This window comes from Alligator mississippiensis, chromosome 1 (genome assembly GCF_030867095.1).
Source record: "Alligator mississippiensis isolate rAllMis1 chromosome 1, rAllMis1, whole genome shotgun sequence".
In the NCBI taxonomy this organism is placed as follows: Eukaryota; Metazoa; Chordata; order Crocodylia; family Alligatoridae; genus Alligator; species Alligator mississippiensis.
Window position 1 is genome coordinate 156,547,399 of NC_081824.1, and position 11,909 is coordinate 156,559,307.

Consider the following 11,909-nt stretch of genomic DNA (forward strand, 5'->3'; position numbering starts at 1 on the left):
CAGCGGCTGGGCGCCCCTCGACTAGAGGCTCGGCAGGAGCGGGCGCGGGCGGGGGCTGCGCTCGGTGAGGTCAGCGGCGGGCGGCCAATGAGCGCGGCGCTGGGAGCGCTCCTGCCTGGCGGCGCGGGGCGGGCGGGAGCTGCTGGCGGAGCGGCGGCTCCGCACATTCCGGCGCGGGGCGCGGGGCGGCGAGGGCCGGGGCTGGCGGCGCGGGCACAGGTGCTGCGCGGGGCATGGCGCGGCCGCGGGGAGCCCGCTCCTAGGCGCCGCCGGGCTCGGCAGCCCCCCGACGGCGGAGCGGGGCACGCACCTGGACCCGCCGCGCCAGCCAGGTAGGAGCCGGGGAAAAGTTGCGGGGAAAGTCAGGGCGGGGCGGCGGGCAGCGGGGAGCCCGGCCGGCGGTGCGCTCCCGCCGGGCCGCGTGTGTGCGTGTGGCTGCGCGTGTCTGTGCGCTCGCGCGTGTCTATCTGGGTGTGCGCCTGGGTGTGCGTGTGTCTGTGCGCGCGCGCGCGTGTCCATCTGTGTGTGTGCGTGTGTGTGCCGGGGGGAAGTATGTGTATTTGGGTGTGTGCGTGAGTGTGTATGCGTGCGTGTCTGTGCTTGGGTGTGTGTGTGTCTATCTGTGTCTGCCTGGGTGTGCGTGTGCATCTGTGTGCGTGTGTGTGTATATCTGTGCGTGTCTGTGTCTGGGTGTGTACGTGTGTATATATCGCTGGGTGTGTCTGTGCCTGGGTGTGCGTGTCTATTTGTGAGTGTGTGCGCGCGCGCGCGGGGTCACCCCCTGGGTCACCCCCAGGTCAGCGCCCAGCCCGGCTCCCGCACCTGCCGGGAGCGCCCTTGGCTCCCGCCCGCACACGCGCGCCCCGCCGGCCCGAGGCTCGGAGGTGCCGGGCTCGGAGCGTGCGGCCGCGGGGCAGCCCCCGGGTTCCGGCGGAGCCGCGGGCGCCGAGCGGGGAGGCTGCGGGACGGAGCCCTGGGAGCCGCGGGGCTGCCTCGCCAGCCGGCTCACTTTCCCTCCTGACCTCAAAGACTTGTGGGTGTTTGGGAAAGGGAAGAAAGAAACCAACGCCACGGCCCCACCAATTGTCCGCGCTGGCCTTATATAGAAGTAGCCACAGAGGCAGAAAATGTCATCTCCTGAGCTGGGTGGAAAGACACCACCTCCCCAAAATAGGGTGGTGCTTGGTGGGTATGTGGTGGGGCCGGGGAGGCTTAATGCCACCCTGTGTCAGCCACCAAGCACTCCTGGGGGCATCAGACAGCAGAGCCCCTGAAGAATGGGCTGTGGCTTGATTTCATCTGCCTCTGTGGGGTTTGGTCGGACAGTGTTTAGTTTGCTGAAATTGCCCTGGAACCACAGGGTGGTCGCGCTGAGATTTCCATAAGTCTAGCCAGTTCTGTAGCTTTCCATATACATAGCTACTAGCATGCTTCAGAGCAGAGGCAGATATATATTTGTCTGAGTAAGCAGTACACTTTGGAGCAGAGGCATGTATACATATTTATATATAGGTGTGTGTGTATATATCTATATATATTTATATATAGAGATATCTATCTAAATAGGTAGATATGTGCCTCTGCTTTTCCAAATATACATACACATATATTTGGGAAAGCATATATATATATATATATATATATATATATATATATGTATACCTCTAGACAGTATATGTATTACCTGAGTAACAAGCACACTTCAGAGCAGAGGCATACACACAGACACACAAGAAAAAGCAGAGGTATATAGATGCTTCTTCTCTGAAGCATGCTGGTTACTCAAGACAGGAGCTAGTGAGAGTGGCGTGGAAGTGTTGCCAGCGTTCTTGGAAGTTTTTGTTGGTTGGTTGTTCCTTCCCCCCTGCCCCCCATTTTTGGTGGGGGGCAGGAATTGAATCCCTGGCTGACTTTGAAGATGCCTGGTTTTATTGGGGGGGGGGGGGGTGAAATAAAATTTAGCTCTTATGGTTCGTGCTGTCTCAGTGCAAAAGCTTCGTTTTTATTGTGGTGGCTTGGATTTTCTGGGAACGGTTGGCTCATGTCAAGGGAACTAGTGAAAAGCATTCACATAAAATGTTTGACTTGTAAAATCTGCCTGGATGCTAATAACAACATTAATGACATAATCCAGGCAAACACTAACATGGAATAGTGGGTTTGCTTCCAGTTTCACCAATGCAGGTTGCAATTTCTGTGCCTCCTCTTTTGGATGTGCTCTTTAACCTTAATGCCTTCTGTCACGACACCCTGAAATTCAATTTTGTGCTTTTGTATTTGATCAGTCTTGAACAATATTTGGCTGGGATCTTTGAAAGATGCCTTTGATTATTTTTTTTAAGTAATATATAGTAATTTACCCTAGAAAGTGTTTTAACATGTACATTCATGTCTCTGAATTATTTTCGCACAAATATATATCCTGTTAGAAGCTATTTCCTTTACATCCCCTAAACTTGTCTTTTAAGTCTAGCACGTAACATCAAATGCAATCCATTTTCTCTCTCTTGTACTGCCTGAAATTGAGATTTCATTTTAATTTAAGGCATATTCTACCACCTGCTTGCCTACATAATATACAGTATTATTAATATTTCTGGAACTAAAATTACATGATCAAAACCAATGACGATCATATGAAAAATTGAAAATAAGGTGTTCAAAAAATATCTTGCATTGCAGTTCTAGATATTAGTATTAAGTATTAATTTTGGTCCATCTCTAAGCATATAAAACTTGGTCTATTATTTCTTTCTTTATTTTTTAAAAGAAGCTTTTAAATAATTTTAAGTTCAGAGGTATCCTAGCTCTTGTTTCATTACATGTTACTATTTGGTTCTAGCCTGATTAACATGAACATTGGCAGGACTAAACGTGGGGACTAAGTGTACAGTTTGTATTCAGACAAAACTTCCAGTGACTAAAACTGAAATTTCCCCTAAATAAATATCAGAAGTCTCAGTCTTATAGGATCGGAGGACAGCTGACAGATTATTGTTAACTGTGGTGGTTACATGCTTGCTGAGCAGAGCTGGGCAGTCACATGGTGCTTCTGCCTCTTGATTTCAGCAGACAATATGACTTGTAAAGCAGCTTTAAAAAGTAATGTGTTATGTGACTGCGAATGGGAAAGATGGTGGTTCAGTGACTGACATGACAGAAGTTTTAGAACAAGATCCAAGTAGTCTGAACTGTTTTGATTCTATTATTATTACAAAATGAGGACCTGCTCACAGTAGAGACTGGCTTGTATTCTGAGTAGGTATGTTAAAATGTGTGTGTGAAGCTGATGAAGACAATGAAGATTCTAATCTGTGTATGTAAATACATCAATGCTGAATTTAATCATATAATACAATCCAGTAGAAGCAGCAGTTTATTAGTATTATGAATGATGTTAGATATTAAAGTGAGTAGCTTGTAATTATCCTACAAATAATGGAATAATGTGGATGAGAAACACTTTGCACAGAACATTAAAAAAGGGAAGAAGGCATATAGTGCAGCTATCACAAGCAGTCCAATATTTATTCACATTTGTATGCATTTCAATTAGAATACACCACTTAAAATATTTAAGTCATTCTGGGGTGTAAGCTTTGTGTTCCCAGAAACAAAAGACTAATAGCTGTCTAGCCTACTCTTGTTCAAACTTTTCTAAACAGCTCTGCTAATACATATAAGTTCTTGACTGGCTACATCTGTGCTTTTTTTTCAGTAAAAAGCATCAGTTGCATGAAATGGTATGATTGCTGTGTGGCATGAATCAGCGACCAATAATAAATTTGGTGATCTCATTCTACTGACCTTTAACCCTAAGAATGTATTTCACCCAGGCTCTAGAGAAGAAACGTTAACTTTGGTCCACAATGTACTGTAGAAGAGTGTTGCATAATATTCTGCTTTCCATTTTATAGACCAAAATTAGAATCAATAAATGCAGTAGGAGTTTGACTTTCAGGCCCGAATGATGAGGTACGCACTTACAGCAGGGGCAGCCTTTGGTGTTTATCTAGAGCAAAGGTTGATCAAGCTCATAGGGGCTGATGTGACTTCAGAGGCATAGTCAGCTCTTTGAGTGCCTGGGACAGAATTGAGGGGGTGGGGAAATTATACTGAGCAGTGGATAGTAGGAGGACATGGGGGAGAGGGAAGGAAGAACAGAGTCCTACCTGCCTAGTTCTATTGCAGCAGCATGGGTTTGGGCCACTGCCACTGGGGGACAGGCAGCGGTGTAGACTCGCTGGGGGCCACTCTTGGTGCTCCATTTGCTGCCCTCAGGTGCTGGGCTGTCTCTCTCATGGCAAGACCTCCTACGGGGAGGTCATTCCATCCCTCCTCCCTACCCCCCCCCCCCCCCCGCCCCGATACACTCCTGAGCATGAGGATGTGCCTGTCTGGTTTCTACAGCTGGGTGATGCAGGGCTCCCCTGCCTTGGTAAAGATTCCTGGGAGGAGGGGGCCATACTGGTGACCTTTTTCAATTGATTCCCAGGGCTAGTGCCATGCTTGTTGCCCCCCCACCCTGTTATGCTACTGTGTGACTTAGCATGCTAGTTTGATATGCCACCAATGCTTGAGCAGACTTTTGACCCTGTGCCCATTCATGCCACACTTACAGGAGAATGGATCTCTCTGAATATAGTTATAGTTAATAGATTTTGTGAGTAGAAGGTCATGCCATTGCCTTGAACAGAAATTACTGCAATGATAAGATTCCTGCAACTGCAATGCAATCTTAATACTTTAGGCAAGTGCTTCCCAAACTTCCTCAGCATGACTCCATTTCCTCAGCATGGCCCCTCACTCCCAACCCACAGCCCTCCCATCCCCATGACCCCATCCACCGATGATGCAGCCCTATTTGAGGTCACAACCCACAGGTTAGGAACTGCTGCTGTAAGTACTCAAATCAAAAGAGCCAGACTCAGACCCTACTCTGACCTACTACAATACCAACCTTGAGACAAACAAGGACAACAGAATCCCTCTGGTTGTCACCTACAGCGCCCACCTTGAACACCTTAGGGATGTCATTAATGGCCTCCAATCTCTTCTGGAAAGTGACAGCCATCTCAAGGTAGCCATGGGGACAAATCTGTCATGGCTTACAGGCAGCCTCCTGACCTCAAACAGCATCTCTCCAACAATGTGCTCTCCAAGCTGACTACCTAACTGCCATTCTCAGCAAGACACGAGATTTTGCTTAGGACCTAGATGCTAACCTCCTTCAAGGCAAACTACACCCTCATTGGACCAAATAAACATTATTCATAATGTTTATAACATCCAAGATTCATTTATCTGCACCTTTATCAATGTTATACATGCCATCACCTGCTTACAGTGCCCCTCTGCAGTATACATTAGATAAATGGGGAGATTAGTATGTATACAAATGAATAAGTGCCATTCTGATGTCAACACCAGAAAGATGGACCAACCTACGGCAGAACATGTTAACCTATGTAGACATTAGATCGTTGATCTCAGAGTTCTGTTCTTAGACAGCAAAATGAACTTGAACTGGATGAACAATAAATCATCCGGAACCAGGGTTGTGTTTAAATATGTTCTAAACCGACACGACACATTTTTATCCCATTACCTGAATTTAGCTTTTATGACTCCTATGTTCCTCAAAGGGTTAGGTGCATTGTTGTTGTTTTTTTCTCTCTCTCTCCTGTCAACTTGTCTCTGTTTCAGCAGTGTTACCTTCTTTTTCCTGCCCCCTTCCCTACCCTTTCTTTTGTAATCACTGCTTTCAGTGATTAGCAGCTCTACTTCCTGCAGTCCCTTCATGGCATCTGATGAAGTAAGCCCTCTGCTTATGCAAGCTTATGCTATACACCTCTGATTTAGTTAGTCTGTCAAGCTGCAAATCTAGCCTGCCTTTTGTCTATCAAAAAATAGCCAGTGTATATAAAAATGGGAGAGAGGTGAAGGATACTATCCACCCATTCTGAGTTTGTGGTTTCATGAAAGTAGCTATGGCTGGTATGAAAGAGTGACTAAGAAATTACCACTTTCTTTGCTTCAGTTAAAAAAAAGACCAAAATGTATTGCACTTGAGATCTGCAATGAATAATTCATAGTAGGAAAAAAAATCTTCAGTTACTGATTTGGGAGCTAGAGGGAGCTTAGTTCTGCTTTACATGAACTTCAGTTCAATCCTAACTATGGAGACACATCTATCACTCCTATAATGCAGCCACACAAGTATGAATTTCACTTTTAATAATGATAAATATTTACTAGTTGTCTGTCTAAAGTCAGGTTGTCACATTTTTATATTTAAAGAAAGGAAGAATGTAGCTGACTTATTCAGAGCTGAATCCTGTAAATGTCTAGCACCGGGAGTGTTTGCTGCAGTAACTACAGCTCATGTAGTCATATGAGATTGAGACCTTTAGCACAGCTAACTATGAATAACCACATTAGCAGTGGGTAGTAGCACAACATGGACTGATTGTCTGAGTATTATCTAGCTCTTCAGTTGTGTTTTGCTGAACTACATGCTGCTATGGCACTAATAGTACCTGAGCAGGCTACACAAAATTTGTGTGAGCAGCAGCACAGATGTAGCCAATCCCACAGAACAGAGTTAACAGGATTATGCCAGATAGTGAACACCATATCTTGGCTTCCTGACCTGGGCCCAAAGGCCAGATTCTTTTTTAAAGGTATTTAGACACCCAAGGAAAAGAGAATCTCTTGGGGGGGATTTTTTTTTTTTTTTTTTTAAGAAAAGCACCTAAGCACTAAACTTTCTCTAAATGGCTTATCTTGAGTTGCAGGTGCTAAATCTTAATAAGTCAAACATTTCTTCTTCCATTTTAAAATCCATGGGAGATAAAAGGATTTAGGGGAAGAAAACATCACTGAAGAGTCCTGGCTGGAGTTTCTACCACATCACTCTATTAGGTGTAAAAACCCTGCCTCTGTGCACCTACACAAAACTTCAGTCCTAGGTCAGACTTAGGGTATTTTGTGTCTGTTGATTTTTTTTTTTTTGGTGGTCCTTTTTGTGACTTCTGCACTTCCTTCCCCTCCCTAGTCCCCACCACCTCTGTTCTTTCAAGTCAAGCTGCTGAGAGTTCCATCTTGGGCTTTCGGGTCTGTGTGGCGGCCATGAAGGATTTTTCCAGATAATTTATGTATAGCAAGAGGGTGGACAGTTTGCTTCCTGGTTCTACAGCCTCTTCTTTCTTATCCATTTTTTCCCTAGGATATGTGGAAAAGGTTCTAGTTGGTCCTATTTATGGCATGGGAAAAGATACTGTCAGAGCACAAAAACTGACCCTAAAATTCTGGCTGTATCTATGACTTGTGAGGATTTATAAGATAGTCATATGAAGGGTCAGTTTGACATCCTCTCCATCTGAAGTGTTTGTGAAATGTCACGTATCAGATTGCATGACATTGTTTTTAACTTCTTAAGACAATTGCATTTGTCGTGATTTATAAAATCTTACCAACTCTGGGAAACATGATGCTTTGTTTTAAATTCAGGATTTTGGTTGCAAAATAAAGTATTTAGAGCCAGAGTATTTGTTATTGAATTGCTGGCTTTGAAATAAAGAAAAAGAACTGAAAGTCCTAAATAAAGCTGGAGAGCTCATAGCAGAATTAACAAAAATCAGTGTAGTAATACATTAGAAGTTGTAGTGTAATACTCAACCTACTTCCTGGTTAGTGTTTTGTTTTGTCTTAACTTTGCATATTTTCTAGCCTATGGGAGTCTCCTTAACAGCTACTGCTTAGGAACCAGAAATAGAGGGGAATAACTATTTTCCCCTACATAATTAAAAGAAAGTCTATAAGGATGTAACCCTTATAAAAAGGATGCCATTAAATGTAAGATAAGACTTTTTTTTTGTTTTCCTGTGCTCTTAGAGAACCTGTAGAGATGCAACAAAGTATATGTTTAACTTTGTGATCATAATTTTTCTATTCGATCATTAAGGCATCAACACTCTTACTAGATTATCAAGAGAGTGTGTGTGTGTAAAAACAAAACAAAACAACCCCCCCCAAAAAACAGCAAAAAAACCCTTGAAAAGCCAACAACAGCCAACCACTTTAAACGAGCAAGCAAACAATAAACCCCTAAGTAAAATCCTTTGACATACAAGGTCTTGATACTTTAAACAGATGCCCTATTATAGCATTTGCTCCTGCTTTGAGTCTTCTTGCCACTTTAAGCAGAAGCATTTTAGCACTTTAACATTCCTCTATATTAACTTCATTGCCACTTCTTTTTTGCATCAATACAAACTATTGATACAGCAAAAAATTCCTCCTACATTCATGGCAGACAATTGGCAAAAAACTGTTCAGTCTTGGCTTAGAACAACCATAAAATTAAGAACTATTCAAAGGAGAAGGAAACTTGCATTTTTTTAAAATAAGTGGAATAATGCGGATACTCAAAAATAGGAACTTATACTCAGGAAGAACAACATCTGAAGAGGAGAAAATCTTCAGAATCATCTTTTTTTTAGCATCCCCAATTAATTTTCTTTCTCACTGGTAAACACACAGCTGTAACCAAATGATTACTGTATGTTCCTTTCCTAGCATAGTGTTGGCAAATGCAGAGCCGCCTATCACCTGGGATAGTATCTGGAGCTTGCTCCCAGGCCCGGTGGATCTCCAGAAGGCTAGCTTGTATTTTCTTTCTGGAAGTTCTTGAAAGACCAGTATTGGTTAGCTGTCTCCTGTACCCTTCCACCATTAACCAGAGACCAGGGGAATGCTCTGTGGACTCCAGAGAGAGATGGGTCCCAACTTTGCACAAGTTCTGCTTTATCTCTGTGCCTGCTGTCTATCTGCTCTTCAACTTTCTTTAGCAACTCAGTAAAGAGGGAAGAAGACAGTACTAAAAAACCTTGTCATACCCTTCCTTCTCCTGCCCCAGCCCCAGTTATGGTGAGATACTTTGAAGGCACAGACAGACATACTAGCAGCTTGGGTGGCAGAAGGGTTGCAAAAGACTGAATGGCTAAGAGGATACTGAGGAAGTACTGAATTATTGGGGCTACAGGAGGACTGTGTTGGATTCAAGAGATTAGGCTGCTGAAGAGCTGTGGGATTCTGGAAGGAGGCAAAGGGGTAGGGAGGGGATAAAATGCTATAGGGTACTGAGGAGAATATGGAGAAGTCTAAGAGAGGAAAGAATCTGAGTAGCGGCAGGAGAGATTTCAAAGGGCAAACATTATGAACAGCCCAACTTGAGGAGGATGGGGAAATTCAGTGGGGACTTTACTGATTTGGATTGTAGACACTTTAAATAATTAGATTGATATAGTTATAGTTGGGGAGTGAGATGGAGACAAAAGACGTCTCTGAATGCTGTAGGAGACAGAGAGTAAAATGTTGGAAGGAAGCATGGGAAATCATGTTTGTAAGGCCCATTTTATGTTTGATTTTGTTCAAGGCTCTGTAGCCTGATCACAGTCGATTCAGGTTTACCTATGTCTTACATATGAGTTTATGACCGGGAGAGCGTGAGGATAGTAGTTGTATGTAGTTGTGTAGTGGGGTGTGGTTGTTATTCTATTGGTCTTTCCATCTTCTCTGGGGCCATGATGACAGTATGTTGTCTCCTGCTTCCTCTCTGATGTTTCTGGTGGATACTGGTAGGGGTTTTCTGCTTCTTAGATGTTTCTGCGTTGGGTATTTTTCCATTATGTCATGTAGTGGATGGTCTTCCTGTTGGACTTTGATTGCCAGTCAAGAAGTATTCCAGACCTCTTGATGTTACGAGGGGGGATTCCTGCCATGATGAACATGTTTTCCTGTTCTGTGTATACTGGTCAGCCACTTACTGTTCATACTGCAGAATTCAAGGCACTGTCCAGTTTGCAGGTGTGAGTGCTATTTGCTGTTGCACAAATAAAACTGATTTATAATAATATAGCAAAGATTACTCAAATATTATTCAGATACATGGGCTAGGAGAACATCATGATGTAGAGAATACCATCTGTCTTCAGCCCATACTTTACATTTCTGGGAATAGCTGATAAACTAGAGTTATGGAAAACATATGGTCACTATCTTTAACACCACAACTGTCAGAACAAAACTTATCCTTCAGCAAAGAGAAAGACAACCACTGTTACATAAAAGTCATCACTATAACTGTGCAAAGGCTGTAATTCTGAACAAGAGGTTGAGTAAAACCAGGACACTTCTGACACCAAATCAGGTTGAAGGAGTGTTTGAAATTAAGGGCCTTGTTTCACAGTAATTTTGGGTGGCTCTTTGATTTCTTAACCCCTTGATTGTCTACACATTAACATGTGAAACTAGTTTTAAGAACTCCTTAGGCAGCTTAAAGTTATGCTGCTCCAGGGCATAATTATCTCTGATCCGTGTTACCCAGCTCATGCTACTCCTGTTACTCCAAGGTGTAGCTACTGTAGGCTACACCTTAGTGTAAACACCCCACTCACACGCCTACCCCCACTGGCCTAGATTGGGTCCACTGCTCCCCTGCCAGCTCTGCCATCCCCATCACCCCTGATTCCTACTCACTGCCTCCCCCTCACTTTTGGCTGCCTGCCTTGTCTGTCCTGGGGGTGCAGGCTGGGAAAGGTTAACCTGCCTGCCTCCCCGCCCCCCCTTGCTTCTTCTCTCTGGGTGGGTTCAGCTTGGAGGAGAGCAGTAGCCTAGCAGTGGCCTTTCCTGCCCCCCTGGGACAGGTAGCGTGGGCAGCCAAAAGTGGGTGGGAGGGGAGGGGAGGGGGCAGGGGGGAACCCTGAGGAGCAGGGGGAGAGCTCTTGGTTAAGAAGAACCAGGGGAGCCCCCCTATCCCCTGCTGCCTGGAGAAGCCCAGAATGGGAGAGGGGGAGATTCTTAACTTTCTGTCCTCCAGGCCCCTGTTGGCCTGGATGTGTGGCTGCTGCAAACTCAAGCTAACACTAACACCAATATTTGTGAGGCTCACAGTGTAATATATAACAAGGCCTTATTATAAAAAATGGTCAAAAAGAGGGATACAAAAGGGTAGTGCAAGAGAGAGACTTGATAAAATGATGGTCTTGTAGACAAGGACTTTCATCTTGAAAGATGAGTATTTCTGATATATTAGTGTTCTATCATGGCCATCTAGTTCAGTTAGTGTAGGGTGCTAATAACACCAAGGTCCCAGGTTCAATCTCCAGTTGGACGAGATCATCTCCTGAGGTCCCTTCCAGCCTTACATCTTTAAGACACTCTATGACTTCTTTTCTGTACCTTTAGGGGCTTGAGGGAAGTCTCTAGATATAGGTAAGTGGTTTTGTTTAATTGTTTAGCTTTGGCCATCTCTGCATGTGTGTGAATGGTCTCTATCTTTCTTCTTACAGTTTTAGTTAAAATTCTCTTGGATCTTGTACCATTTCTGGGAAAATCTTTCAGTCTTATAGATGAGAGCATTGATTTTTAATTTTTTTTTTTTTAATCTCTGATAACAGACATCAAGTCCTAACAATTTGGCTGAGGTTTGCAAGATAAATGAGGAGGATCTGGGGATCACAAGGAGTTTGAGGAGACTGGGCACAGAAGGTATCAAACCTTTTAGGGTAAGAGAAAAGTCTACTTCTCAGTTAAAAACAAAAATTAAATGAGAGTGAAAGTGAAAGATATACAGCCTTATGGAAAAAGGAGCAGCAGCTGGCAAAGAAGTATGATGGCTGAAAGAAGGGGAATCTATATGAATAGAGAAAGGCAGTTGGGGATAATTTGTAGGCTTGGTAATAAAAATTGTGGCTCTGTAATCACTGGTTGGCTGATAACTGCTGATGGAAAGGTGATGGTATTCATTATCTTGCTTCTTAGTTTTTCAGTACAACTTTCACTTTATTGTCATTTACTACTGAGAACATAGGAAGTATCTAGAGTATTAAAGATACTTGATCATC

The 11,909-nt window shown here is 43.9% G+C and overlaps 1 protein-coding gene across 1 annotated transcript in view; it reads left to right on the top strand.

Annotated features, from left to right (window-relative positions):
* Positions 1 to 207: 207 nt before the first annotated feature.
* The window catches only part of CHRM3 (cholinergic receptor muscarinic 3), a 528,683-nt gene continuing 516,981 nt past the window's right edge, over positions 208 to 11,909 (top strand). Inside the window, exon 1 of the mRNA XM_059715729.1 lies at positions 208 to 332. The gene's annotated coding sequence lies outside the window, so the exon portion shown is untranslated. The remainder of the gene's footprint in view (positions 333 to 11,909) is intronic.